Source organism: Drosophila novamexicana, unplaced genomic scaffold (genome assembly GCF_003285875.2).
Source record: "Drosophila novamexicana strain 15010-1031.04,08,12 unplaced genomic scaffold, DnovRS2.1 tig00004554-arrow-pilon, whole genome shotgun sequence".
NCBI lineage: Eukaryota > Metazoa > Arthropoda > Insecta > Diptera > Drosophilidae > Drosophila > Drosophila novamexicana.
This window is the reverse complement of record NW_020825051.1, coordinates 823423-848932: the sequence shown is the minus strand read 5'-3', so window position 1 is coordinate 848932 and position 25510 is coordinate 823423. Positions and strand designations below refer to the sequence as shown.

The window sequence follows — 25510 nt, the reverse complement described above, 5'->3', positions numbered from 1 at the left end:
TGAGGGCTGCCCGCCAGAAGGATGTCATCGGGGGTTGCTAGCCCACGAATGCGGCTAAAGCCAAGAGATTGTGACTGTGACTGCGACTGCGACTGCGACTGCAGTTGTTCACACATGTTCACAAAGAGCAAAAAAAAAAAAGTGTTGCCAACTGTGGTTTGGGGCAACACTCGAACAAAGCCCAAAACGCCTGAACCAACCAAACCACCCGCCCGTGCAATAACTCAGCTCCCAACTTTCAAGTTCTTTTTCCATTTTGAAAATTTGCGATTAATACTCCCCCGCACATGTTTTTCGGGCGGTTGGGGGGTTGCAATTGTTGGGGTGTGTCGGGCCGACAACAACATCGACATCGTTATGCTTTAGGCAGCATATGCGTTAGTCTACGGCGACGTGTTGCAACTTCCGGCAGCCGTAGCGCAAAAAGAAACAAAAAACGAAAACTGATTACGCGGCAACACTTGGCGACACTTTTTGCCATGCACTTTCCAAGAATGTGACTTTGAGTCCCGTTTCCCCTAGATTTTTCACACTTTTCAGTTCGTTTTGCCGGCTTTTTTTGTAAACAGAAAAAATATAGAAGAAGAAACGAGCTGCAGCCAAATTCAAAAGCAAAATAAAAAAAAAGACAACAACAACAAACTGCAATCGAAGGCGGCTTTTCTTATCTACGGCACATCAGCGCCATCTATGTGCGTTTAGCTGAACTAGCACATGCGAGAGGGTTGGGAAAACTTGATGCGATTGCATTTTTATCTAACCGAGCGAGAGAGAGAATTTAAGCTAACTGAGGAGTCCGATTGAGTTGAATGCCGGCAAAACAGAGCAAACTCTCGCATTTTTTACTCTCTCTCCCGCTCTCTCTCACTCTCCGTTTGCCGTGCTTGGGCTCTCTGTTTATCTTTGGCAATGCATTCCTCTTCTTTTTAGTTTTGCCGCTGTTGTTGTTGTTGTTGTTGTTGTTGTTCCCATGACCGCTCCCAAAAAATCTGATTTGCATATTGTGTGCACTTCAAGCCGCACTGAATATCTATTGATATTTGCTGATAGAGCGATAAGAATTTATGTGTTATTAACTTTTTAGACAACATAACGAGACTCTGTGTAGAAAAGGGTTCCAATTGGACGATATTTGAAGAAAGAGGAATAGACTTTTGGGACTTAAAAATTAAATGAAAGTAATGTTTACTCATTTCTACGGGAAATAATAACTGAGAAAGTATATTATAGGCAGTATTGATAATACTTATATAACAAGAAGTTTATTTATTTATGTTATTGTATTTATTTTTTGCAAAACCCAAGTGATCTTTTCCTTATCAAAGCCAACAAGAATGTGTTTAGCTATGCCTTTATTTATCTAGGCTATTCTGCAACTGCTTCCGAATGCTGTAGACTAATTTGTTTGCTTGACAGCTTCATGGAATCAGCGGGCACTTTGTCTCACACGTCGCTTTTGCACACCTGTGCCCACTACACCCATAGCGGGCCAATTGAGCACACACACACACACACTCCATTGACACCCACGAGTGTCGTAAAAATCAACAATAGAGCACAAAAAAAAAAGCGAAAACAAATGTTCAATGAGAGTTTTTCAACGTTTAGCCAAGTTGCGAACCACACGTTTATCTAACTCAATGAGAGTCCAGTTTGAATCCAATTTGAGTGCGACACACGCTCTCTCTCACTCAATGCTTATCAGTGACTCTCAGATACTTTTTGGCCTACCCAATTCGTTGGGTTGGTTTCGTGCGCGTCGGCTTTCGTGCGCTCGTGTTGCCGCACGACGCGAGAGAGCGAGAGAGAGAGGGAGGGAGAGCTCACGAGCGAGCGAGATACTTTAGTTCATAAACAAGTTTCGTCGCGTGCGGTGCCCGCCTCGCTCTCAGATACTTTTTGCCAGTTGAGCCGAGTACGTGAACGTGTCTGGACGTTTTTATGGACAAGCGAATTGAGTGCCCCCCAAAAACAGCAACCGAAACCGAAACCGATACCGATACCGAAACCGAAACCTAATCCAAAACTCAAACTGAACCGTTAGCCAAAACTAATACAGCTGCCGATTTAGTTCGAGTGCCGCAGTCCAAGTGCTACGCAGTTTTTCGCGCGTGTCCAAATTTTCCGCCCCACCCTCTGCCCACTGCACTGGCGGCCTGTTGTATCTGAGCGGTAACTCGTTTTCGGTGCGGCGTGTGTGCGAAAATTAATGAAATGCTTGCGTCGCGTTTATGAATGTCATTTTTTTGCCAATTGCCAATTGCCAAACGCGTATCTCACAGATACATTTGCCATCAATAGAAAACAAAAATCGACCAAATTTTTGCGTGTTTCTTTTGTTTGCCGAAATTCGCGTTTGTTTTGATTTTTGTGTGTCGCGCAACAATAAATTCACGCCAAGTGTTTTCCACGCACAGTTTTCTAGCGTAAGTTTTAATTAAGTTCACTTTAAGCCTTATTAATGTCCAACATCTTGAATTCTAGCTTGGCTTTTGTTTTGTTCTCATTTGTTTTTTCTTCCTGTCAGTCCACAGCTTGCGTGTAATTTATATCTTTAGCTTCGAGCTTGCAGCTCAGGAAATTGACTCAATGAAGTACTGACAGTTCTTGTTGTTGTTAGCTAGCGAGCTGAGCGATCGATAAGGTTTTATGAGTTTTTCGGTTTGTGAAAATTTGTAATCATTAATTATGTCGTACCCAAATTTTTAGACAGTGGAAAACAGGTTTGCGTTTCGTTAGAAGATCTTAAAGCTTGTGCAATTCCGGGAACTTGTTAGGTGCTGTTGTCGTCCTCCTTGTGGCCGGTCGTGTTTGTTCTCGCACTTAGATGTGAATCTCTCTTTCTCAATCTTCATGAATGAAGCTCGATCTGAGAGGTTCAGCTTCGGCTGGAGCTCTGACTGGGCGGCTGGGCGTCGACACAGAAATGTTTGTGTTTTAGGTCTTTATGTGGAAGTGCTTGACACTTCTGCGGAACAGTTGCCATTCCCGGTTTGTTCTTGACTGATGGAAGCTGCTGATGTTTGCTGGGCGTGTTCACTGTACGTATGTGTGTGTGTGTGTGTGCCTTTGACTTAGAACAGTTGCTTAATGGCCTAAACGTGAGCTGACATAACGTTGGGTTTGGCTTGTGTTAGCTGAATGTTGTATAACATTAGAAGAACTCAATTACTATGCGTTAGCTGAGGTTTGGGTAATTCGGAAAAATTGCTGTAAGTTGTGTGAATTCTTTATAAAAATAAGAGCAGCTGCAGAGATGGAAACCCAGGCAGAAAATAAAGTATAAATTTATTTAACAATTTAAAATATTTAAAGTAAGTTCCATCTTTGACTGAGTGTAAAGCAGATATTCTGGCTTAGATCAGAAGGCTAAGGGCAATAAGGCAAAAATTCACTTGACTCATTTAAATAATATCTGAAACTATCAAAGATTTAAACCAAGTTTTAACATCGACTTAATTCTAAGCAGATATTGCAACTTTGATTACAAAAACCAGTTAAAAAAATCCAATATTTTCTAAAAGCTAATCTCTAGCTTTTATTAAATACTAAGCAGTTATTCTGGTTTAAGATTTTAGCTGACAGTTATTTATTGTATATTGTTCTACATTTTGCCCCAAATATAATTTTAAACTCTTCCACTCCAAAAGAGCTGCCACCAATTACATAATTTAACATTACACAACACTTGCACAACTTCTAATGACAGCTTTTAACACTATGTAACACCCACGCACACACACGCACACGCACTTTTGTAATCGCATTAACAAATTTGCGCGCAGCAAGCAAAACATTCGCAGTTTTCCAATCATTCGGTTGCAACATATGAAAAATGTATGGAAAATTGAAAATGTATGTTTACTATAAACACACACAGAAAGGCACAACAGATAAACAAACGCAGCTAATTACGTGCCTGTTGAATGGGCACATCATCAATATGATCAAAGAATATATCTAGATGATATTTATACGCACATATATACATATATATGTGCATATATATTTGGATTTTACATTTTCGCCGCTTGCCACTTGAAAATGTTGCATAAGCAGCAGCCAGCGGCAGCCACAATTTTTCCGGCATGTGCCACATGCTTTTTAACCTTGATTAAGTTGACGCTCTAATGATGCTGCTAATGCTGCTGCTTGACGATAATGATGCTAATGATGATGACGATGATGACGATGATGATGGGGGCACCCATAACATCATTAGCAGCTTCTCTCACAGTTCTTAGCAAGACTTTAACACCGGGACGTGAGTCTCGGGTATTTTTAATTGCCGACTGGCACTTAGCTAATGTAATTTATATTACTCCTTATGCTCTAAAAGCTTTAAGTAGCCAAAAAGAAAACAACAACAAGAACGTCAGAAAAGCAGCAGCAAAGTGCTGCAGCAGCAGCCAAGTTCTAAAAGATACCCGAAATTGTTGGGGAAAAAAAACTTTTGTTTATATTTACCTAACATTGTACTTGAAAGATATTTTCGTTACTTTTTGTGGCACTTCTCCCCCTTCCCCCAACTAACCGGCTCCACTCCACTCGGCTCTTCACAGCCTGTTTACGGCTCTTCGTGTTTGTTTATCTAATGGCTAAAAAATATTTAAGCTGTAAAATTGTAGCCGTGAGTTGGCTAAAAAAAAAAAAAGTTGACTCTTGTTGAATTTTGTTTCTGGTATTTACACAAGTCATAAATACATTTTGAGAGCCAAGTAAAAAAATTGTAAAGGTTTAGGACAGCCGGGAACTCAAACTCGGACTTGCATCGGAGCTCGGCTCCTCGTCTCATCTCGTCACATTTCGTCTTATATTGTCTCGTCGTGGCGATAAAGTCGCACATAAAACTTAAATAATACACAATTTTCCTCTTGCTATATTTGAAATTTATGTAAATTTTCTTGCTGCCGTCCGACGCTGTCGCCGCTCCAGCCTCCGCCCCACCCCCAGCTGGCAGCCTGTCTCCACTGACTTTCGGTTATCTTGAATGTTTTCCTGTTGGTAATTAAAAAGTTTTTCCTTCTCTCATTTGCGTCTTGTCTGCTTAGATTAGCTAATGCAGGTTGAAATTTAAAAATTTGTAAATGTATGTGTCTGTGCGTGTAAAATGGCCTTGAAATTGGGCCATAAATCTTGTTAGTGTTAGTTTTGGGCGCACTGATAACATGGAGAGCTCCAAATCTTGAGCAGAGCAGAGCTTTAAGCAGCGGCACCTTTGTGTGGCAGTAAGTGGCATTTTAATTTGGAAAGTTAGCTAGAGGCTTTAGCAGGTGTTGCGTGGGAAATTCCATTAATACAGTATAATATTGTTATTTTAGTTAAGATTTTCTTGAATGCCTAGTACAAATTACTCCAACTGAAATAATAGAAAAATTAATTATACATGTATATATTTATTTCGTATATGATAGAATTTTGTCAAATAATAATTTTTATATACTTTCTTAAAATTATCTAATGTAAATGTGTATATGAATAGATATGTTTTAAAATAATATTAATAATACTTACATTATAATTAGTCTATAATTAACTGCTCAAATTATCTTTTAAGTAGCACATAAGAACTTAAGTACACCAGGCTTTCCCTAAAACTAAGCACAGAGTTAGTTCATACTTAGCTAGTCACATATTTTTTAAATTTTAATAATTAACAAATATATTTAAATATAACCAATGCGAAGGATTAAGCTATTAACTCACTAGAGCTGAGTTGAGCTGAGAGCTGCCCCTTCTTTTTTCCAAACTAACCGTCTTTCAAATAAAACTTAGTTCGGGCTTTGCTTCAGCTGTTTTTTATTACAGCTGCTTTAGTTTGAGACTCGGTTCATATTACAAAATAAAATGAAATTCCGCTTTGGAGCCGGCTTGCAGCCTTGGTATAGACAGCTCTACTTAGTAAATGGTAACAAGTTTTTCCATATCATATTTTTGCCGTTCGCAGCTCACATAATTACTCAGTTCGGCACATGTTCATCCATTTCTGCTGCTCTTGCTAGACAGCCTGTGTTTAGCGTACATTTGCACATGCCCTCAATCCATATTTGGCAGCACTTCCAATGCTGTAGCTCACACATTCCAGAACCATATCATTTGGTCTATCAATTATGAATTCTGAAATGCCTGCGAGTGGCGCGACTTTTAGCTCGGACTTGGCTGCTAATCAGATGTTGTAGCTGCAGCAGCGGCAGCAATTAATAAGTCCACACACATATTGACGGGGCCCAAAGACAGGCATGTTGAATAGCTTCGTATCGGGTTTAAGTTGAAGACTTGACCTTGCCGCAGAACGCGGCACACAAAAGATCATTAGTTGGAGCGTCTAATAAAAACGTTTGATTGCCCATAATTATGGTTAAGTTAAAATGACAGAGGAGACGCCGCCGGGTCTCAAGTTGTTAGCCCTTGTGCCAAAATTAGTTTAAACGTCTTTGAGATGAAGGCAGGCGGAAAACTTGTTCGCAAACTTTCATGTAGCATGCATTTTATGGCTTAATTAAGCGTCAGATAGAAATGGAAAACTAGAGAGAGACAGAGAGAGAGAGAGAGGGTGGGGTAAATAGAGTTTGTGGAAAAGAGCGAGTATGTCGACTATATAATCGAGACAAAGTGAAATAAACAAGCTGAAGCTGACACACACACGCACACACTCACACAAGGCTATTTGTGTTGTGTGTACAACGCGTCGTATGCATAATATAATTAATAACCATAAATGTTAATTGCGCATACGCCACGTTAGTCAACTATTCGCTACGACCTGTACAAGTTTCACGCTTGCTTTATGCCCATCTCCGTTTGGTATTTGTTTCCCCACAATATTTTGCCAGCTGTGAGCTTGTCAATAAGTTTTACCCAGCCTATTTGTAGGCACGTGTCCTTCGTCCTGTGCTGCCACCCGCAATATATGTTTGTATGCATTCGCCTAGGTGAAAAGTGTGCGTTATGAAAACATTTTCACGGGCTTCTACCAGTCGCCTAGTCGCATATCCTTTGCGGCGTGCGTATGTGTGTGTGTGTATGTGTGTGCTTTGTGCCGAAAGTTTTTGTCAGTTAATTAAGCAAATATTTTTTGTTTACCCAGTTAATTTGCTTTGTAGACCCAACAGCCATAACCCCCTTTCCAGCCAACAACAAATATTGTTGACATGTGCGGGTGGCTTAGTTGTTGTTGTTTTCGAAATTAACTTGGCTTAATTTGGCAAGTGGCTTTGGGTGAAAAGTTTTGGCTAAGATAGTTTCGGCCATTTAATCGCTTTGGCTGGCTTAGTGGCTTAACTATTTAGTAGAAAGCCAAAAGCATTTAATTTAAACTCTTCATTTATGCTACTAATTGCCTTATCATATGTAGCTTGAATATTTCAACAAGCGTTCAAATATGTACTCTTCTTGTCAAAGGCACATCGAACTGCAGATATCATTATTTGGCATTTACTTATAACAATATTCCCAATTTGAATCATTTTTCTGAGCTAAATAACTAGTTAAACAAAACTTATAAGCTGGCAGCCAATGCCAAAGAACTTTCTCATATTTTAAGAGTTTGTGGTCTGGCATTTGGAATTTTGTTTTGTTTTTGGTCATTTTGTGAAACTTGGCTGCTGATAAAGCAAATTTAACATTGTCACAAGTATCAATAAACCCATAAATTTTAAAACAGAGCACACACAACTTTACACAAATGTGCTCGAAAAGAAATAAACTAAATAGAAATGAAATGTTTGTTGTCAGCCCATATTTCCTCGCATTTAGTTTCATTTTCATTTCGGTTCATTGTTGTATTTTGTTTTATTTGGCTTGCTTTTATTTATGGACCGCTTTTATTCCGGGGGCGTCAACTATGTGGCCACAGCATCAGTTAAGTTCCCTTGCTTAGCTTATCTATATTTTGTCAAGTTCGAGTGTAACAAATTTTTGCATATTTTGTCATAAATTTTTGGCCACGTCTGTCCCAGTGCCATTTTATGAACATGTTTTCGCCCATGTTTGCAGTGTTCTGCTCTTTAGTTTTCCCTCATTTTTAATATATCTTTTTTTTCTGTTTATTTTTGGTCAGGCCCCTACAATGTTCAACTATTAAATGCCTCAACAAATTTTAAATGTATTTTCATTGTTTTTATGGTCAGTAGTATATTTAGAAATGTTTATTTCTTTTTGCTTTTTGGAAAATATACACATATGTAGATGTTTTGAGCTGGGCCAAACAATATTTTATATGGTCTGTCTGCCAGCATATAAAATGTGCAAACAGATGGTTGTGGAACTTGACATGCGGCCGTGACATGGGCGTTGCACGCGAGAAGGCGCTTGGGCAAAACTATAATTCATGTGCTGAAAGTTAAAGATTAAAGACCAAATCGAGCATCGAATGTTAATGAGCCATATAAAAAGAGGCTTTGTAACAAATGCGCATCAGTTAAATATGTACTCTATATTTCGGCCTAATTATGTTTTAAATAAACATAGACCGCATATTTTAGTTTAATGTACAATCGAGTTAATTAATAACATATATTTTTTTTATTCGTATGTATCTATTTGCTTTTTGATCATATTTTCCAGGCTGCTTTGGGCTTACTTTGCCCTCGCTCTGAACCTCATTGTATCTCTGCTGGATGGTCATTCGACCCCGTCCCAATGTCCCATCTTATCTATACATTATTTCTACATTATATTCTGGTTTGCTCAATGCTAAGCCAGCTTTGTGCCTAGTCCATAGCAGCTTTTGTCGCCTACTCCGCTGCCTAGGCGCGAGTATACACAAATATTGACCAAGAAGAGTCAACGTGGTCGGACCTATATGAGTATATATATAAGTAAATAGAGTCCATTAGCACTTCCAGAGTTCGATAGTTTCTCAAATACAACGCTTGCACAACAATTGCAGTCACAGTTTATAGAAATCAGAACTGGCAGCGCAGCTAGAAGTCAGCTCCTCTGCTACACACAACTGGCTGAGTTTATCTTATCGCTGCTGCTGACGGCGCCTTATCAGCAAAAATGGTAAAGGTAAACAAAAGATAAAGCAAAACACGCTGAAACACCGAGTCGAAGTCGACTCATTTGCCTGCCTGCCTATATACAGATATACATATATATATATACATATATCTATGAATATATAGAAATATTCTCTAGAGCAAAGTGACGCATTGAATTCTTATGGCCGCCAGCCAAAACATTTAGAAATTTATAAATACGCATAAAATCATTTTAATGGCTTAAAACTCAAGACGTTCATCAAAATGCCAAGAAAATTGAGTAAAATTTATTTGGTGCTTAAAATCATTAACTTATAAACCAATTTCTGGCTATATCATTGTCTATATGTGCAGTAAAATCTCTCGCCTACAATTGCGATCTTTTTATGAATGCAAAGGTAAAGGTTGTGCGGGGTACAGACACATGCACAGGTTAAACTAGGCCTTTCTCGGCCGCTTTCGATTTTAAATTCATTTACATTTTAATTGGGTCAACGTGAGGGCAATTATTAAACAGACGCATGGCCAGCAAATAATTTAAATTTAATTTACAATTGTTTGAACATTTTTTAATTTGTTAATCGGAGCAGCCTGCACAGCTAACTCGAAAATAATAGTCCAAATATTGGGTAATTATTATTGCTTGTCGCTCAGGTTTATGTTTCAGTTGTTGTTGTTGTTGTTGTTTTGTGTCTCCGACTCGGTTCATTTACAGCTGGCGACGTGTTTTGGCTTTTATTTTCAGTCGCTGATTTCATTTTTTGATTGGGTTGTAAAAATTAATTACAAAATATGTACTTTTAATAGACTTTGGCTCGGTTTTGAGCCCAGTTATTAAACTGATTACGTCTAGCAAAAGGAAAATTGTTTTGACTTTGAGTGGCTTGTTTGTTGTTGCATGCTCAGAATTCTGAACTTTGTAAAATTTAGTTTAACTACTGAAATTATGCGAGTTAAGTGATGGAAGTTGTTCGAAGTTTACGGCTGATAATTATACAGAAATATTTGCATTAAAAGTCAAGGCTTTGTTTCGTGTAATTGAGATAACAAGATAAAGGCAAAGTAATCAGTTTGTGCTACAAACAATTTAAACAAAATTAGTTTTGAGCTTATTAACAATAATAATTGGCATATTATTTACTACAATTATTACAATAACTTGTTAACGTATTATTGTTTTCTCTTTTGTCAACTTATTTGCAATAGAACTTTTTTAGCTTAGCTTTCAAGACCTGTTTAACGGCTTACATCATATCAATTAAATTTGCATAGCCTTCGGGTTTGAACCAGCATGCAAAATAAATGACATTTTCATGTCTGTGCCGTTTACACTTAGTATATCGCATAACACAAATTTGCATTTAGCTTTCAGTTTGTTTTTATTTATTTATTTTAGATTGTTTTTCTTTTTTTGTTTTTTTCGATTCGTTTCGCTTCGCATTTTGAATTAATTTTTGTATTTATTTCTCATGCATGCGAAACGTGTTGTGCAATGCCAAAAATGGCATTCACAGCCATTTGACACAGTATCTAAAATTTCACAGAGTTAGAGCCCCGCAGTCTAGAGACTGGGTAAATACAAATTTGGTTGTTTTTAACTGAACGCTCTTTAAACAAATGACTTCATTTGATGTTGTTGTTGCTGTTGTTGTTAAGTTAACTGACTCGGACTTGGCTGTCAAGGTGAGTCGCGCCGTTTGTATTTAAATATCGAGACCCTGTCGGCTGAGAGAACTTTGCATAATTAATTAATAATTAGCTGTTTCATTGTTGGACAGGTGGCGTCTGCGCCCTACCACGCCCCTTGTCCGCATTTAACTAAAAGTTAAAACGCCTGCCGCTTGCTTATCGTTAAATATTTAAATGGACTAGATTTTCGATTTCCATACGCACATCGCGCTTTGGTCACACTCGATCTGTACGCAGCGCCCTTCTTCAAGCGTCTGTTTGTCTTTGTCTATTTGGTAAACATGGGATCGACCCAATAATTAGTTGCACTTAAGTACACATTAGATAAGTGTGCGTTTACAACTGCAACGCCCGAAGAAATGTGTTGACATTTCCTATGGTGAAATTGATTAAAAGTAAATATAAAGTTGTATAAAATTATATTCCCGTTTTTATATACGCCTCCGCCTCCTATCTCTAACACTCACTAAAGGGTGCGTTGTCTAAACCACAAATTACACACTAACCACACTGCCGCGGGGCAATTCAAATTGTTCGATTCGATTTTTCGTTTTGGGGGGGAGTCACCCGAAAATATTGATTTTCCCTATGCGAGTTTTGCTGATTTGTTTTGTTTGTCTGCTTAGCGCTGTGCAGCTCGCTGTTTGTTTGTTTGTTTATTTAATGTTTGTTTGACTCGAAAATTATTTGGGTTAAATCAACAGAAATGTAATCAATGAATAGACGAAAGCGCCGAACAAAACCAGACAAATATCCGTACGTAGAGCCCATGACAAAAGTTAAAGAGTGAAAAACGAAACCGCATTTGAAAATGAAAATAAAAATATTATATTTTTTGTTGGCTGCATAATTGCTTCCCGATTGTTGGTTCAAATTGTCGTAGTTCAATTTGTTTAATCATTTCGGTTTTTCAATTTTCTTTATGCGGCCGGTTCAACATATTTGATTTAGCATACGTTTTTCGTGAGGTAGCTCTAGTCGAGTCTAGAACAGCCATGTGAGCGTAACGGGAAATTTGTTGCTGAATAAGAAATTATTGAAATAATTAATTAATATATATGTTTACATTAAAAGTTCGATGCGAAGGTTAAAAGGTTTTTTGATGTAGGAATAAATGAACTTGAGTTTAATTATTTAATTAAATTTAAATGAAAATATATTTAGTCTAATTAAAAGTTATGTTCTCTGTTAAAGTTAGGCAGCTGTTGTTGATGTCGAAGAAATACCCGAATATTATCAATTATTTTATTACAATATTATAAGTCTCATTGATTTATTAGAAATACAAGAATGTTTTATAAAATATTTAATTAAAATGTAAGAATCTTTATAAGAAGAGGATTCAAGCTTTTGTCAATGTAAGAACTTGAAGATTAGATTAAGAGTTTTTTGCAATTGGTTACCCCTTTTAAAGTCTAGAGACTTCCGCAATCTATCTGTGTACTCACTAAATCTTCCAGCATTTGCTATTCAAAAGTGAGTACATTTTGAATTGCTTAAGCTCGACAGCTCTCGGGCTCGTGTCTTATCTCTCATTGGCCTCTAAGTGCACACACTTTGGCACAGTTGAGTTGTCACAGCTGAGCGGAAACTCTGTGCTGGAGGGCGACCCCTCGGGGGTCTACATGCCTGCTTAGGAGAATTGTGCGCCAATTAAAGGCGACCCCTGAGCTCTTAAAGTTCGGCCTCGGGGATGACAGTTGAACTTAAAGAGCCGCCAAGTCAAACTAATAACTGGCTTAAGCTAAAGGCGAGTGTGCTAAAAGGTTTGCACACCGTCGAGCAGTGTTGACAAACAGCCATAAAATGCCAGACACGGAGGCAAAGGCTTCTAACAAAGGGTCGCGAAGGGGTGGTGGCTGCTAAGTTGGGGCACGTAGACAAGGGAAGCACATTGTGTGCTGGCGAAATAAAATGCTAAAATTATTCATTTTGCAAATAAGCAGCGTAAATATTTAATTAACAACTCAGCGCACACACACATACATGCACGCTGGAGGGAGTGTAAATGTTTCTCACATGTGCGACGTGGATCTAAGGTTTCCTCGGAATACGTTTGCATGTGTGTGTGTGTGTTTATATGATGGTAATATAATATTTATTTATATGTCGCAGCCAGTCGGAAGCAGTCACAGTCACAGTCACAGTCAGAGTCAGAGTCACCTACGAGTAGAAGACGACGCGCTGTGACGTCACAATATCCCGAGCAATGACATGTGTTGCCTTTGCCTCGGCAGTTGTTTTATGTATCGGTTAAGGGTCTCGGGTCGATGGCATTTATGATAACTTTTATCAATTAAATCGATCGCTTCACATGAGCAACTAGTCAAAGGTGATTCAGATTTATCGCTCAGGTAACTCGGCAAGCGATTGGACTAGTATTTTTTATTTAAAACAAAACAGAGTTTAAAATTCGACCAGCAGCTATATAAACTGGTCTCTGAACTATGTATTTATATTGGTAAGGTTTTTTATTGTTTTCTGTTTTTTCTTTTTTAATTTTATTTATATTCACATGTTTTTAGGCTCTTTTATTCTATAAGCGGAAATATATTCATAGGCAAATTTCTTATTTTTTTCAAGCTAACAGTTTCCATTAAATATTTCTTTATTATATTAGGCCTTCAAGCAAATTTCTCCTGCCATTCATTTATTTCTCGCACCTTCGAGGAACTGCTCTCATGTGCGAAGGCTTTGGTTAAGATTGTATCGCTCCAAGTTTGATTTCATTAACGCAACTGGTTGCCCAGGTCCAGGGCCTGGCACAGAACCAAACGCTTGACTGGCCCAAAAGACGCCGGCTAACTAGTCCTCGCACCCGCTTTTCCCCATGCGCTCGGCTTGTGTGCCCTGACTAATTAAATTAGTGTAGTCTGCAGCAGAAATTTGCTGTTATTATATTATTTTTTGTTGTTGTTGTTATTGCTTGGCTTTAATTGCTGCTGTGCTATTGTTGGGCTGCAGAAATGACTAAATAGATTTAATGCCAGGTTTCCGGGGCTTGCTGGTTACGAAAATTTCATTTGTCGGCGGTTACTTTTGGTTTGGGGGACTGAAACTAAAAGCGGCTTTGGGAAAATCGATGCGGCTGATAACTAACAAATTCGTAGCAAAATAAAGCAATTAATAACAAATATGTTTATGCATTTTATAAGCCATCAAAAGCGGCTCAGCACGTGCCAATTGGCAGCTGGCTGCTTGGACCCGGCTGATTTTATGTGCAGGTGCTTAAATATTCCATTAAAAGCGCGTTAGAAATGAGCCCAGGAAGTAGCTGAAGGTAGCTGGAAGCGCGGCACTCTGGACTCACAAGCAACAAAAAAAGGCGAAGGCAGCAGTAAAATGTTGGTTTATTTCATTGTTTCAATGCGTTGCACAAACAACTCGTAAAAGTCAGCAAATATTATTGCCTAGGCTTTGGGGTCGAGCTATTAAAATGTCATCATGCTGGCAAGGGGTGAACGGGGTGAGCGGGCTTAGCCGGTGAACTGTGAATGATAAGTCAAAACACGCAACTTCAAATCGTGCGCCTGCTTTTATTGGCAGTCCAATTCCCAGTACTCCCAGGTTGACGTATTTATTATTTAACACCTTCCATCAGCCAGAGTGCCCCAGAAGCAGAAAGTGAAACAGACACCCAAGCGGAAAATACCTATAAAATGTTGACCTTTTTGCACACACCCACAGCCGAGACATCGGCCCACAGCCAGCCCACGCAAGCTGGGTGGTCTGTATGCTTTTTTTTATTGGGTACTCTAGTTTTTACGAGTCGGCACACCATAGGTTAAAATATTTAAAAGTGTGCTTAATTATGCTGTGAAAAAATAAAGAACGTAAAATAAAGAAATTCTCAAGACACGACAGCGAAGTCTTTTCAACAATGTAATTTCCATGGCGTGACGAAAGCTTTTCTTAGAAAAGAATAGAACAATAAATCTGCTGCTTACAATGAATAACGGCTTGATTCAATGCGCGAAAGCTCAACGTGTTGGGTGCATACGCAAAAACTGCACAAATTCTCGTAAGTGTGGTATCTAATGTTTCATACTGAACATATCTATATGGATATTAGTAATTGCACATGTATTAGTGTGCTTTTGACCAAAAAAAGCTCTTAATATGCCAGTGCTATCTACGCTGTGCTTAAAGCTCGTAATGTTGTAGTATCCGTGTGATATATGCATGTAAGCTTAAAGCTCTACTTCACTCGATTATCTTTACAAGATTTATTCTAGATGCATTTAAGGTTAATCTAATACTTAAAAAAAACATATATTAAATTTTTTACCAATTCTATTCATGCTTCTTACTTAATCAAGCTCATCTTGTGTTAAGTGTTTAACTATTTATATGTTCTAACTGTTCTTTTAATTTGCTCTATTTACAGTTAAAAGCCGCAAGGCAGCAATTTCAGCACTCAAGTCCACAGCTGCTAACTTTTGGGGTAAGTTTCAACTACATATCGATCTAAACGCACAACTCTACAACTGCCCAAGTGCCCAAGTGTCCAAGTGTCCAATCTGCTCTGTTCACGTGTTGTTTAACACGCTCTGGCGGCTGCCTGTTACCAATTCCCCCAACCCAGATGTAAACTGTAACCCAAACCCGTACCCAGATCCAAACTCAAACCCAAACCCGTCGCTTGCTATTCATGTACGCTATCATAGAGACTCAAATTGAATTACAACAAACACGGGACTGACAGCCGAATGGCTTTGGATGTTGGCAGCGGTACGAGATGTGCTCGTTCGCATAAAATATGCAATTGCAAGTGCGGACATTGGAGGAAACTATGCAGACGATGGTCGCAGGTCTCAGGTGATATATCGCAAAACTAGTTTACGCAACATGTGGCATGTGCATTTTGCATGCCACAAGCACACACAGCGAGTGGAGAGAGAGGATCGAGAGAGCAGACCGAGACGTGCCACAAAAAAAATTGACATTTTGACATGTGGCGGTACCTCAAGATTTGCCACAGATAAACTACAAATGGTCACCGGCGACCGGTTTGTGGCTGTGGCACCAGAGTAAAGCGTATTTTAAATACAAATGTTATCTGCTGACCGAGCCCCGGCGAACAAGCAGCCGAACAAATATCAAAATGTGTGTGCAACCGTACGTGCCACGTTTTGTGGCTGCTACAATTTTTAATGGATTGACGGCAGACAGCGAATGCGCATTAGAAACCGGGCGGGTCCCGACTAGCACAAAGTCCCAGAGTCATGCACAAGACATGAGCATCAGTTGAACCCCTTGGACATTCGGCAGTTGTGCAGATGCACTCCCAGACTTGCCGCACTTGCCACACGCCGCTTGCTGCCCCTCCAACTGGCTTTGCATGCCAAATTTTCGCATGGCTACTGCAATTTTCTTTCAATAACTGGCCTCGGTCCAGCCAGTTGCCCGTTGGCAGTTGCCCGCTTGGTTAGGCACGTTCGGGCTTAAAGTATCTGTTGGATACTTGAACTCGGTATCAGTTAACCACTCGCCCGCTCGCCTGGGCTGGGCGCGGGGGTGTCAATGGGCGTTGCATTGCGACTATTTGATATTGCATATATTTATTTTAATTGCATTCGTTGTTCGCATCGCTTCGAGTCGCTTCTTGAGGTGTTTTCTCGTCGATAAAACAATTTCCAATGTTGCAGCATGACTTTCGACTTGTTCGGTTTTTGGGGCTCTTGTTTTTCGTTAAGCTAATTGGCAAATTTAACGGTAGCTTCGAGTGTTAGATCCACTTTTGAAAACGTTTTCAGATGAATGCTCCTCTAGAATTTTATGAACCTTTAAGCAAGATTTTTAAAAACATATTGCTTGATAAATTGAATATGTTTTTCTGTAAACTATTAACTAAGCGCTCTTTTTGTTAGACAGCAATAAATATTTAAGTAATATTTAAATAAAGTTTTGGAGTAGATATTGTACTGTAAAAGAAACATTTTGAAACTTGAAATTTACTGGTAAACTAGTTGCTTTGTGAACAAGTCGAGGGCAAATACAATATATGTGGGTTATAGGAATGTGCACAGGCAACATACTTGACATATTTAACATTTTCGAAAGAAAAAAATAAACAACTCTTGATGCTGCTCCAGAAATGTATTCCTCTGCATTTGTACCAAGCCCAATTATCCCTTTTATTTAACCACTTCTATAGTGCCTAAATTTAAAACCTAGCTAACATCTTAGACTGCATAGCATCTTTATCTTCACTTATTTGTCTCTCAGTGTAAAGCGTAATTGCTACATTTGCAGTTGTCTAAAGAGAAATTCTGTTACAAATTGAAATCGTGCATTTTTCATGGAAACAACCAAACATTTTTGTCTAAAAGCATTCTTCATTCTGAGCTGCAGCCGCTCGGCGGCTAGACGTCTGCTTCCAATAGCCAGCACTCGACAACTGCCCAGCCCAGCCCAGATGAGCTCAGCTCGGCCCAGCCCTGCTCCTTCCTGTTGGCTTAGCTCAAGATAAAGTGATATCTGCCTGGCTTATGCCCACTCAATAGGTTAGGGAATCGCAGGTCTCATAATTGATATTCATATGTGGATTTGTGTTTGTCGTTCGGCCGCATCGCATATCCTTGAAGGAGCCTGGGCTATGTGTCGAGTTACCTGCGCTTATAAATAAGCACATAATCGGGCGACAAAAGCGTCGGCAGCACCAGCAGCAGCCGCGTGCATAAATAAATAAATAATTTGCAACAATTACCATAAGTTGCGCTGACATCTCCACTCGCCGTAAAAGCGCGTGTGTGTGTGTGTGTGTGTGTGTGTGTGTTGGCATTCAAGTTATGACTAACTTAGAGGCCAGTCTCTGCGGCAGATGATGATGTTGACTATGATGATGGTGTCAGTAGAGAGCTACCAGTCGATAAACATAAATAGCTGCCATGAGCAGCACTTCCCTGCCTGAGCCCCTCTCACAGTCAATTCACCCAGCAGCAGTAAACTGTTCGACTTTATGGCCAATGGCCGACAGACGCGTCTTAGCTACAGCTCTGAGTCTGTGGAGTCGGCTTTAATTAGCGCTCGCCTCACAATTAAATAATATTTTTTCGCCAGCTCTCTATCTGAGCCCTCGCACCGCCCCCCACACTTTGGGTCTGTGATGCTGCCGACTTGTTAACTCGCTGCCTGACAGTCTGCCAACAAGTTTTAATTACCAGCACGACAAAAAAAAAAACACACACACACACAACCAAATGTCTCCCGGGCAGTTAGTTTTGATAGTCGCTGCCTTTTTTTAATGACACTCAACTCGATTTTTTGTGTATGCAAATACTTGCATTTTTTACGTAGTTTACGGCCTGTGATTGTTATCCGCACGTCGTTTTTTAAAGCATTTATTAAGCTTGTACACGTTTGGAGCTGAGTGCTCAGAGCTGAGGGCCCCGTCACTCTTCATTTGTTGCAAGGCGCTGTTGGCTTTATATATATATTGTTTTATTTGTTTTTGATTTGTTGCTAATTCGAACAGCAGCCCTTTTTGGTTTTTATTTGTGTTATTTATGCCCATCAATAGAGAAATATGAGTTCTCGCCTCGATATACGAGCTCTGATTATGACAGGCCTGTAGGGCAATTGATGCTTCTGGCTTTCGCTTTTGGGGCGTTGATTGTCTCGCTTGACACATTGACATGCATTTTGTCAATAAAACCAGCAGCAGTTTGTCATTTGATTTGATATTTTTGATGAAGGTCGTTTCTGTTAACGCTGTAAAGTGACGGAAATTTTGTGGCGACCTTAGCCAATTTGGCCTCTGGCAGTGGCAGGGCCTGTAAATAAACCAAGTCTGTTATCGAGACCAATAAAATATATTTAAATTTGAGTGTGCTCTAGATTTAGCAGGTGGACAATATATACGTATCAATTTATACAGTTAAATGTGTGCAACTGTCTATAATAGAATAAAGCATTTACGAGCTGCACTATTCTCTCTTAAAGGCTCTGAATATTGCGCTAGTTAAACACATTATACTGTACTTGATGTTATATAAACTACTTTAAACGGGATTTAAATGCGTTTGCCTCGCATGGAATTGACATGTATCTGGAAATGCAATCTCTGCGCTACTTGAGTGTTTAACTCATTTTCCTTGAGCACTTTGAGTCACTTTGAAGGCACCTCCTTTTAGCTGCCATCACAGCAGCAGGACACGCCCGGCTGACCACGCCCTCGGCTCGGGACATTCGGCCCGCAATACGCGAATTGCTTCTCTCTGCTCGCCGGCTTATTTACAACTTGACATTTCACTTGTCGGAATCGCGGCACTTCAATGCGCCCCAATTGCATTTTATGACAGACCAAACTGACCTACTTAAAGGCACTTTCCAGCGCACAGACACAGATACACACACGCACGCACACACACACTAACACACAGTGAGAGAGTGGGCTGTAACACCCCCGCAATGCTGGCGCTTTCGTCGTCCTTTTCAATCGCATTATAAATTTAATGTGTTGACCTTTTTGTTCGGCCTCAGCTCGACCGCAATTTCAATAGATTGGCTGCAGAAATCGGGGCTAAAGCGACGCTTAAAACCCTCGTAAAATTTAACTAAAATGTCCATAAGTAGTTGCTCGGGCCAAGGAGCTGCAAATAGAAACGAGCTACAAGTGAGCAGCGATTTTCAAGCTGCACACTCTATTAAATGTATCTTTGAGATACGCGCGCTTTAAGCGACTCGGTCCAGGGTTGTCGCATTTCACGCTCGCTGCACGCACGTTCGGCCCGCGTGCCCGCCAATATCCTGAGCCATTTCCTGCTTTGTTTTTCGCCCTTTTGTTAGAAGGTCGCCACTTTTTCTTGGCACTCGCTCAAGTCATGGGTAAAAATGTTGTCACAAAAGCTGCGTACCGGGCTTCAGAGCAAAAAAATACGAGAAAAACGAGAAAAAATTACAAAAAAACAAAACTTTCTAAAGAGTTCTTAGTTTGTTGTTGTTGCTGTTGTTGTTGTTGCTGTTGCTTGGCATTGAATAAAACGTCTTCAACTAGAAGCAAAACATTGTAAATTGTTTTTCTTTGGCACACACAACAACCGAAAGCAGAAGAAAAAATAAACGCCCCCCTCCCATCCCCGACCCGCCCTACACATGTTCGGTGTTATTTTTGTTAAATTTTTCAGGGGCTGTCATCTTTGTCTCTTTCATCTTCTTCTTTTTCAACCGGTCTGGTCATGTGCACTTCAAAAGCAGCCTGGCAAAAAGAAAACTTTTCTTATGCCATTGCATGAGAGGCCACACGTTTTTAAGGACTGCCCCACGTATATGCTCCACCTCCACCTCCACCCAGCCCCGCTTGATCTCTGTGTTCAATGTCTTTGTAGCTAACCGTATCGTGTATTTTTGGTATATTGTTAAAAAAAATGTCTCGAGTCCTGGCGCTGCGCTTGACTGAGTTTTGCTCGTGCAAATATTTTATTGACTATTATTTTGGCCGTTGTGCGTTGTTGTATTTTAAAGCTTTGTGTTTATTTTTTTCTTTATTTCCTGCACACAAAAAATCAGATATATATTTAAAAATTTATTTTTAAGATGAGACGCAAAATGGGTAAATCAATAATATAAATGGGAAATCAATAATATCTTTTAGGGAAATCTGAAGTTTAACTTTAGTAAAATATGGTAAACTTCCATTGCTCAGTACTATTAAGTCCATAAATATAAAATATTTAATGATGCGATTTACCTAATAACCCTCTTGTAGGGGGAAAGAAGGTCCGTTGTCAAACTCATCAAACAAAGGGAAATGTCTATAAAGGTATTAAGTACTCAGCGTGTCACAGAAATCCCTGTTTTGTCTGAAAAGCCTGTTTTGCCAAGAAATAATTAATAAAATAATTGTTTAAAGACCTCTTCGAAAATATGGAATATAATTAAACGATTTTCAGTAATAGCCCAAACGTTCACATGAATAGCCAATAGCTATTCGATAAACATTTTGTTATTAATCTATCAAAATGTTAATCATAATAAACTGTCTAAATTGCTGCTAATTTTGAGCGTTTCAAATTTTCGCACATCGCATTTGATCGTGAATTGCGGCAATTAAAACATTTACCACGCATTTTTATTCACACACGCACACGCAAACACACAGATACACAGCACAACAATTTGCCATCACGACTGCGAATATAATATTTAAAAAGCATTTTCAATATTTTATTTGATGGGTTTCACTCGGACGATTCGGACTGCGGCAACTAATTGACTGATGGTTGGGGTCTCATAATTGCCGCAAGGCTTTTTTGAAGCGCTTCAAGCGGTGCGAAACTAATGAAAAAATCATCATCAAAGACCGGGAGAAACAGAGCAGGAGGAAGGGGGAGAGAGAGTGAGAGCAATTCGTATAATTGCGAAGCGGAGCGAGGAAAAACTGTTGAAAAACATTGCGTTTTAAAGCCATTTCCACTAATTTTATTAGATTTTGGTCCATGCCACGCTTGTTCTTCTTCTTATACCAAAATGATTATTGCAAGCTATATAAAAAAAAAAAAACAGATACAACGGCAAGTTGGGCGCACAGCTGGCAGCATTGCGTAAGTAAGCAAAAGGAAACCATCCTTGAAATCTATTGTCGCTCCTCTTGGGGTCCAGAGTCCAGACAATGCAATGAAGCGGGCAAATGGCAAAAAGGGAGGAAAAGAAAGAAAAAGGAAAAGTCGTATAAAGGAAAAACAACTGATGCCGCCCCTACATAATTGAAAAACATCAAAACAAACGCGCAGACATCAAAATGAAAATCAAAATATCTATTAGATACAAGATAAATGCAATTTTCAACTGGAATTTGCGACTTAAATTGGCAGTCTAAAATTTAACTGTTATAGCGCTTAGTGAGGGTCCTGTCTGCGCATAAATATATATATATAATTAGTGCAACAAACGGTTTTATTTGTTGTTTTCCGATAAAAGAAATACATAATAATGATGATGCTGCAAATGAAAAGAAAACATGCAAAACAATTAAAAATAAACATGCAGCATGTCGCAATAACATTGTTTGCCCCACCAAGCCGCAAGTAAAGCCAAGGCCCTTGAATAATAACAACAACTATTTAATATAAGTAAATATTTATCTCGAAATGTGCTTGTAAACATGCATAAACTTGCAACACAAACTAAATGCATAGAAATGCGAACTGGAAAATGGAAAATCTCTTTATTTTCCATTGTCAGTTTCACGAGACGAGGTCAAACTCGACTTCTGTTTGTTGCAAGTGCTTCAATTTTCTAAGCTTTTGCTATTTATAAGCCCGAAAATAATACTATTATGTAAAAGTAGAAATATGTATATTTTTGCCACAATATTATTCGTAAAATAGCAGAAATTTTATTAGTACTGGAAAACGTTTAAGATATTAATTGAACTTTTTGCAATTAAATAATATTTAATTAACTTAAAAGCCACTCGCTTCAATTAAGCATGCTGAAAAGTTTTTAAATGCATCTATAGATTTTATAGGGTATGCATATAGTCGCACATAATTATTAAATTGCCCCACAATCGCTTATTGTTATGTCAGTAGTCATATAGTCATTACCGTTACATTATAATAATGAAAAGCTTTCACTTTAATGCAAAATCCGCAGCTTGTCAAATGCCGCAAGCAACTGCGGTGTGTTTACACTGTGCAACAGCAACAGCAACAGTAGCGGCAGCAGCAGCGGCAGCGGCAGCAGCAGCAGCAGCAGCAGCAGTGAAAAAGTAAATGCCGCAACTGTGAAATTCATGTGTGCCCACATGTAGGCAGCCCACACACTAACACACAGACACACACATATAGCAACTACTGCTACTGCTGTTGATGTGTGTCTGTTACTGTAACTGTTCCAGTTACTGCTGCTGCTGCTGCTGCCGCTGCTGCCTGCTGCCTGCTGTTGCACGTAGGTTTGCAGTGGCCATAAACAAGGACACGCACGCAATTAATTGCAGAATTATTACAAATTTCATTACATGCTAAAATATGCAAATTGTTTGACGTTGGCGCTGGGCATCCCCAAAGCTCTCAGCACTCCTTGCCAGCAACGACAGCGCTGTCCATGCAATTAAATGCATTTGCATACATAATAAATAAATAATGCAGAAGCAGCCGCAGCAGCAGCAGCAAATGCGGCAACATTTCGCAGCAACACCGAAAAAAAAGGAAATACTGAAATGCCTTTTAATTATCATTTTAATGTGTTTATGAAAATTAGAAATGCATGCGAAAATTGTTCGTTAAACACGTCGAGCGGAGAGCGGAGAGTGGAGAGTATAGAGTGTAGGCAACGCAAGCTTTACACTGTAAACAGTTGAGCGAGAGGGGCAGAGCGAGCGAGAGTGTGAGCGAGAGTGTGAGCGAGAGTTTTGAGGGACAGCTGCATTAAGGGACATTTGCAGTACAATAAATGGCGAAACACACAGCTGCCCGCCCAAAAGCAAAGGCCCATTCAGCTGAGCTGTGCGGCGGGGGTAGGTTTGTCTGTTGCGAAAAAACAAACAAAAAAAACAATTGGAAAAAAATCAACCCATTTGCAAAGTAGCAAAAGTCCATTACATCAAAAACGTTGCTGTTATATTTGTTGTTGCGCCCGCCTGTCTGCTGACTGTTATTGTTATTGTTGTAATTGCGCCTGTTTGCAGTTTTGTTGCTCTTGTTGCTGTAGCATAAATATTGCATGTCTACAAAATATTTGGGTTAAAATTTTGCACGCACACACACAAAGGCATGCATATAAAAAATGTTTTATTTGCATGATTGCACACAAAAAGGGAGTGCGAGCGCACGAGAGGGAGAGCTGTCGCTGCCGCTGCCTCTACCGATGCCGCTGCCAGTTGAGTGTCAGTTGAGTGGCGTACATGCTGCCAGCGGCGACAGCAGCGTCGGCTGCAATCGAATTGTTTGTGTAATTGTTTCTACTATTTTTTTTTTGTTTTTTTGCGTGCATTTTTTTTTCTTTCATCCTTTTGCCGGTGGTTTTGCAACAGCAATAACACGAATAATAATAACAGCAAACAGCAGAAACGCACCTTGCGGTTTCTGTGGTCGCCGCGTGCCGCTGTTCCCACCTCGCTCGCTCTCGCGCTCGCAAGCGTACCGAGTGAATTGGACTGTGAGATACCCAAAGCAGTCGACGTCGAGTCACATGTGGAGCACTGAGAGGCGAGCTTTTATTTTTTTTCTTTTATTTTCGCTTTATGCTTTATGCATTATGACTGAATGGTTTAGAAATCGTTTTGGGACTGCGGCACTTTGTTGCCAGTTGTTTGATAGTTTCTGTAATAGGTCTCTAAAGAGATGTTATCAACAAAGTTGACGTGTTGACAGCTTTTGAGTGTTGCCAAAGTGGAACGAAGGAGAAGGTGCATACATTTGTGCATTTAAACCTACGTACTGCATAAATATAAGTGTCGACTCAGTTGTTTGCGAAAATGCATCAAAGTGCATACAGAGCCAAAAATTCATTTATATTTAAGTAAGTAATATTACTATAGATATATTTATGTAGTCTTTGAGTTTGTATAGGTCTTTACATGCTCAAAAATACAAATCATTGCCTTCTGAAAGCAGGCAAAGTGCGCTATATAAAAGTAACACATTTTAAATAGAAGAAAATATAAACAGTTTCTTACATACATTTAATTTCCTCATCAAATCGGAAGTTAACATTATTGATTTATCCAGCTACGTATTTGACAGCTTAACTCAATGAACCAACCACAACAATCGTGACGTCACATCTCATAGAAATTATCTTGCTTTGAGCTTTGCCGCTATCGAAATGCCAAAAGCCGAAGCACTCATAAGCATAAAATCAGCAATGACGTCGCATAATAAACAGAATAAAAAGCAAAAGCAAATGGCAAAACTTACGCAAAAGCTTTATTCGCCGTTCGGGCTATTTATATCTGCATAAATACATACGCCCAACTTGTTAGTATTTGTGTGATTATTAAACGGTTCACAAACATGAACTCTCGTACCTGCTGCTAACGCTTCCCACCGACGTTGTTCTTGTTCTAGCTTTGCTAATTCAAACGTATTTGTTTTTTCGTAACTGCTGCTTATGACGTTTCATGTTCAGTGTTAGACTTCCAACTTTCAACGTCCTCGATAGTATAGTGGTTAGTATCCCCGCCTGTCACGCGGGAGACCGGGGTTCAATTCCCCGTCGGGGAGAGAATGAAAAAGTTTTTTTTTCGTATTTTTAATTAACAAACTATTTATATAAACTGTTTTTGAGCACAGACCTTCTATATTTTATTGATTTTTAAATTTTTGTACACATTTTTCCGTCAAACATTTGGCCAATTGCCAATGTCACCTCGGCCCCGCAGGTCATAACTCGTTGGAAAGCTATGCACACAAGGCCGAACAAAAGCCCCACCCACCCACACATAACGACCCCCAAAAAGCGAGTGAAAAGTGCGTTCCGATTCATTTAAGCCTGTAAAAAGTAACCCAAAAAAAAAAAAAAACCTAAGCCAAACAAAATCTGCGCAAAACCGCAAAACAATAGTCGGAATAGTTTGGTAAAATCTATGCCACTGGCATTGCTCACCCCCGCGGCCCCCTCCGCGCCCGTTCGACTTCTGACATGCGGCGGACCTGTGACCAGCGGACCACAAAAATCACGTTATTTCAATTTAAATGCCAAACAATCGCCGCTCTATCAATGGGTCTATCTCCCAGTCCGGTTATCTATTGGGCTGCGTGTGCGTTTTGTGGCATTCTTGAAATGCTGGGACTTGGGCGGGAATTTCGGTAACGCCCACGTGCAAAAATGGAAATAGTCCCCAAGTCGAATGCGTAATATCGCCAATTTATCACCAGGCGTTAGGCTTCCCA

General features: G+C 39.5%; 1 protein-coding gene and 1 non-coding gene across 2 annotated transcripts in view; both read left to right on the top strand.

Moving 5' to 3' along the window:
* Window positions 1-2314: 2314 nt before the first annotated feature.
* Window positions 2315-25510, top strand: part of LOC115769383 (slit homolog 2 protein) — a 60670-nt gene continuing 37474 nt past the window's right edge. The window contains exons 1-2 of the mRNA XM_030714178.1: window positions 2315-2426; window positions 15061-15117. The gene's annotated coding sequence lies outside the window, so the exon portion shown is untranslated. The remainder of the gene's footprint in view (window positions 2427-15060; window positions 15118-25510) is intronic.
* On the top strand, window positions 24770-24841 carry Trnad-guc. Its single transcript has one exon. It is a non-coding gene; the product is annotated as a tRNA-Asp (tRNA).